The sequence below is a fragment of the Trachymyrmex septentrionalis genome, unplaced genomic scaffold (genome assembly GCF_001594115.1).
Source record: "Trachymyrmex septentrionalis isolate Tsep2-gDNA-1 unplaced genomic scaffold, Tsep1.0 scaffold53, whole genome shotgun sequence".
In the NCBI taxonomy this organism is placed as follows: domain Eukaryota; kingdom Metazoa; phylum Arthropoda; class Insecta; order Hymenoptera; family Formicidae; genus Trachymyrmex; species Trachymyrmex septentrionalis.
The window spans coordinates 3,059,321-3,065,094 of NW_017305705.1; the positions used below are offsets into that span (position 1 = coordinate 3,059,321).

The 5,774-nt window shown below is 35.7% G+C and overlaps 1 protein-coding gene and 1 long non-coding RNA gene across 2 annotated transcripts in view; both read right to left on the reverse strand.

Moving 5' to 3' along the window:
• The window catches only part of LOC108751969 (nuclear hormone receptor E75), a 95,513-nt gene that overhangs the window by 58,781 nt on the left and 30,958 nt on the right, over positions 1–5,774 (reverse strand). The gene's annotated exons all lie outside the window — the stretch shown is intronic.
• Positions 2,698–5,774, reverse strand: part of LOC108751970 — a 17,760-nt gene continuing 14,683 nt past the window's right edge. The window contains exons 3-4 of the long non-coding RNA XR_001939523.1: positions 2,881–2,978; positions 2,698–2,820 (exon numbers count right to left, since the gene is read on the reverse strand). This is a non-coding gene — a long non-coding RNA (uncharacterized LOC108751970). The remainder of the gene's footprint in view (positions 2,821–2,880; positions 2,979–5,774) is intronic.

Below are 5,774 nucleotides of genomic sequence, written 5' to 3' on the forward strand. Positions count from 1 at the left end.
CGATCTTTTGGTAATAATAAGGTAAGGCTTCAATCATACTCGAAATAATTCAGCCAATTTAAACATTAATTTTTATACATGAACACAACATTCTTTTTCTACATAAATAAAACATATTTATTGTCTAAAAGGAATTCATAAATACGTAATACATATGTAGCTGTTTGTAAACTATCTCATAATTCTTATGTTCTTCAACGAGTATTTCTATCACTTTCCCCTTCTTTTTCGCGTTCTTCACGATCAACATTGTTCGGCCTACAATTTTCCATTTCACAATCAACGCCATTCTCAATCAACACGATATATACAAATACGATATATACAAATGTATGAGCACACGCAAATACATAGTCGCCTAGATGCCGTAACGCAAACAATAGTTTGACCAAGTAAGCGAAGCTCTCTGAATCCGCAGACGTTAGGAAAAGCTGACCAATGCACATTCCACCATTGGTCTGTTAGTCTATTACATCTGCGCGCACAGTGTCTAAAATGTAACATTCATGAAATGGCGAGTTTGCAAATTGAATCTATTTGATTCTTATTCTCCATTTGCCCTAATTTAATTAAGGAAGAATGCTTTCGTCGATTAAAAAATATCTATCAAATCTTACAGTATCAATCTAACGTTATAAAATGAAATACAAATATAATATATAAACAATATTAAACAGAACAATATAAAAGGAGTAATTTCTGTAACGACCTGTCACTGGTTGCTCGTAAATTTTTTATTTTTATTATACTTATCAAAATATGAACGTTTCGACGATAAGTTTAGGTCGTTTTCAATTTTCAAAACAAAATTACGTGAAGAACGTTAATTACATCTTATATAAAAAAAAAAAATCATCTCATAAATGAGATTTCGCAAAAAGGCTCCTATTGTCGCACGCATGATAATGTGATTTCAAAAAAGTGAATTACATTAATCCGATGAAGAATTACATTAATCCAATGAAGAAACCTCATCGAATTTGAAACAACTGATATGAAACATATTTGAAATTCAATGCCGCAATAAAAATGTTAATTCATATGTCGAACCATCGGAATCATTCGTTCGTTAATCGTATAAGTTTAATAAGAAATTTATAATTTTCATCTTTTTAATAATAAGTGCGAGGGCACATGTGTATTTTATAGTAGACATGGTTCGATATATTAACATTTTTATTACGACGTGACATTGAATTTCAAATATGTCACATCAGTTGTTAAATTCGACGAGGTATCTTCATCGGTCATTATTATAATTCATTTTTTTGACATTTTCAGCATTACATTATGCGTGCGACAACAGAAACCCCTTTTTACGAAACATGTATTCAACGTCTAACTTTGCGATTCATTTATGTGATGATTTTTTTAAGATGTAACTAACGTTCTCTGCATAATTTGGTATTCAAAATAGCTCAAACGTATTGCTGTGAAATGTTTACATTTTAATATAATAAAAGTAAAAAGTACACGAACTGCCATGCAGTGTCAAGTTCTCAATCTTTTCATATTATTTTATACATATATAACCTATTTTTTTGATCCTGTTTTAATATTAAAAAAACAAAGTATCTATTAAAAGGGTTTTAAGCCCCTTTAATTTATGGTGTAAATCCTAAACGATCGCGCTGAGTCTTTAGTGCTTAAATAATAAATTTTCTTTTCGTAGTAGCTATTAAATAAATGAAAAAAAATAATCGATTTCGAAAGGGAAGGGGGGGGAGAGTAATCCCACAATTGTCCCATATAATTGTTCCAACAATTTAAAAAATAAGTATATGATATTGCGTTTAAATTCTATATTGTGCCTGATTGGACTTCTATTGAAATTCCATTCACTTTTAAATGGCGCGCATTCCTGAGCTTCAAATAGATCGAGCGTGGCATAAGCTTGTTACATGGTCAAACGACTTTTGTTGCGGCACGCGAAAAGACGGTGATAGAATTCAGAGAACCGGCCTTACCGAACGCGCCAAGAGAAAACAGAAGAGGCGAAGAAATTCTTAGAGAGATAGATAGATAGGATATGTCTCGCCTGAACTAGGCCGAAAGTGCAGAAAGCCAGACGTCGTAACTTCTCTACGTAATGCGTTAGCAGGCATTACGTTATACCAGACGTTACGCTACCGGATAGTCGCCAGTCAGATAAAGTTCCTTCACCCTGGCTGTCAACGGCGCACCGCCGTGCTGTCGTAAGTGCGTTTTCACCGCCTCGCAACGATCCGTGCCGTGCCACGCCGTTTATCGATCGATCGAACCACGGATTTATGCGACTGTCGAAACACTGTGCCAGCGCTACCAGCTAGTTTCGGTTGCACGACGGTAGTAGCACTATCATTATGCCTGCCAATCTGTTCCGCTGATAAAAAAGCGGCTGTCTTAGGTGGCCCGGATGATGTAGTAATGCTGTTAATTGCGATACAGACGAAGATAAGATAGATTTTGCGAAAGCGTCCAATCGAACTGCTCGACTATAAACTGATGCAGCGAATTAACAGAATACGAGTTAAACTCCCCTTCGAGGATATTGTTTACAAGATTACAAAATACTCGAAAAATATCGTCGTCCGAATAATTTTACAGTTGTCGAAAAACAACTGTAATTCATCTTGATATTGTCTCTAATAAAAATTTCACATAACTCACTTTCATTTGATACGTACCATTATTATTCTCCGTTGTACACAGATCAAATTTCTATTCTAGTTTTTGAATTGCGCATTGTTATTTTATTCTTGTTATTTCTTGTTGTTTGTTACTCCATAAATGTGTTTTTCATTTTATCTTCGGGTCTGCTTCGGTCGGATTTAATCCTGGCTATTAATATCAGAGCGCAGTGTTGTCATTAAGAAGTGAATAGTAATGCGACATTATTACCTCGTAATACTTATAACGTTACACTTAATTTCAAACGCATGAAGTCCTTTCACTGCGCACATAACGGTCTTCGCGCGTTGCAATCGTCACGCACACGCCTGCGCAAGAATAATAGCTATTTAAGACTCTAGAATTATTAAAGCAAAAGATATATAATGTAAACTTCTCGAAAATGTGTCGTCACGAAAATGCGCCATTCTTTTGAAAACGTGACAGAAAATATGTTGGAGCGTAAAAGCTCATAAATTTATTAATATTGTAATTAATTTAAAACTCTATCGAATAGGCAAAGATATAAAATTTAATTTTAAATCATCATACACATAACGTATAACTGTATTATTTTAATGGAAAAGAAAAAAAAAATGTTTGTTTAAAGTATCAAATCAAGTTTATAAAGGATATTTTTCGAATAAGTATGAGAGCGTTGACGAAAATGTAGCGATACGCTAATGATTTCGTCAACCCTATTAGTCGCCGTATTTATATTCGCGTGCAGTGTCTTATATTAGATACGGTCAAAGTGCAACGTCCTCCGTTCTCCGTCGTCGAGGTCGATCGCGCCAGCCGAGAGCGCGGCGTTGGAATATTCAAAGGCGGGTCACAGCATATCTTTATTCAGTACGAGATACAATAAAATCTAAATATAAGGCACAAGGATTATATTATCGCAACAAAATATTTGTAATAAATTTAAGTATAATTGTGTGAAGGCCTCGAGAACGAGAAGTGAGTCAAGTGCACTTTTTTTTTGCTGTAACAGTCTCTATCGATCGGTATAAGAAGTCTTAGAAGAAGTAACGTTTAACGCGGGGGAAAGGCAATGCTAGTTCGTTAGACGTATTTGATTCTTGCAACAAATGTGCAGCCATATATCATTGGGCGTGTTAATTTCTATGCCGAGCTACTGTCGAGAAGAGGGCACTTGAGAAAAAACTCTAAATCTAAGCGAAAAATTTCGCAATACGACCAAGTATCCGGCTAATCTTCTGAAGTCTCGCGAAACCTCGCCTCCGATCGGCGATCTTCGACTCGCGGGGGTGAATGTCCGCCCACTGGGACAAGCTGCATCGAAATTGCATACGCGATTCATTCGTCACGGAACGCAGTCGTGCGCAGGTAAACATGATCTGCCCGAGCAATTGATCGGCCACCTCTTCTCGACGAGATTCACTCGTTGGGCCGGTGACCCTTCGCTATTTTTGCGCGCGCAGACTTTGCTAATATGACACCGCTTGATCCCGTTAATATCCCGCTGCCTTTTATGCAGGATAGATATTAATGGAATCATGTGATGATTAATGCATGATATAGTCATCTCATTGATATTTAACGATAATCTAAAACGAAACTCGCTGAAATTTATTTTTGGTAAATATAGTTTGTCAGGAAAATGTAATAATATCCTTTTTCGATCCTTCTTCTTCTTTTTTTTTTTTTTTTACTAAAAGTAACGCTATTTGGCATGAATTTTTAATTCATCATCGGAAGTGCTAAAAAAACAGTAGAACGTACAGAAAAAGCCTGTTCTGATAAATACATTAGCGCTTGCAACACGTCATGACGGTCTGCCAAGGATTGTTGGAGCGGATTAAGGTATGCCGAGGACCATAAGCGTAACCCATTCGCTTGTCGGCGTGCAAGCCGCCGCCTAACTCATCGATTTCGTCATAGGTGATATTTCTCCATAGATCATATATTAGATTAGTAGTTAGCAATATTTTAATCATAGATGCACTGTTAAAAATAAAATTAACATTTTATCTTCAACAGTGTATCGGTAGATTTATAACAATTCATTTATTAATTTACAAATTGTGTGTCACGTGTGGCTTTTATAAATATATTCGATTCTGTACAAACAAATACATTTTCAAATTATACAACTGTAAATATTTTTAATACTTTTTTTCAGTCTGCGCACAATTAGATACATGGAGGTTATACATGTATAAATGTTTCATGACGTTAAAATTATGAAATAAAAATATTTTGCATTCCGAATAAATGCATTTGACGAGAATAAATATGAAGAGAATGAGATTAAGCAAGACGGGTTTCGCTTGGACGAAGGAGTTAATCCGAGCGTTTATCCGCAGCGTATGTAGAGCGTATACTAGTACAGTAGGAAAAAGGGACGGCTGGTTTCTGTATTGAAAATTGCTAAAGCGTTCATAAATCAAGCGGCGCATGAGATTGCCAATCGTAAGAATTTGGTTTGTATTTTATTCATCGATTGCGCGTGTCTAAAATCGTGACTTTTAAAAGAGCAGCTGTCTATAATAAAATGTAATTCATATTCAAGATATCAGCCATCGTGAAAATTTTAATCAACTTTATGAGAATAAAGGGAGCTGTGTAACACACAGGACGTATGTATTGAATCACGTCTTGAAAGCGAAGTTGGAGAAAGGATACGATCGCTCGCAACAATTGCTTCGTGATTCGAAGAGTTCCCAAATGACAAGTGGTTGCACTTTGTACAGCGCCACACCCGCTCAAGGGATTAAACTGATGCTAATGCGACCGATGTATAGTTTGAAGCGCGCGCACGGAGAATTCTAACAAATATATACTCGACGGCGTCAGCTCTCCGGGAAAATTATACGTCAAGCATAAGTGACGCGTAAATTCTAGTGTAACCTCAGTAGGAAAAAAAAAAACATAGCTCAATTACGTTTCGTCACGATCTCCTTCCTCTCCCGTACATTGCACGTTTCAATAATAATTATTTGCTAAATAGAATAAGTGGAATTCTATCATCGCTTGCGTGCGCTCGTTATAAAAATTAAAGTTTTGCGAATTTCAATCTATAAGATTTCATGGTAACACATAATCGTCTCTACTATTAATGAATTTTTAATTATTACAACATATATAATAAGATATATATA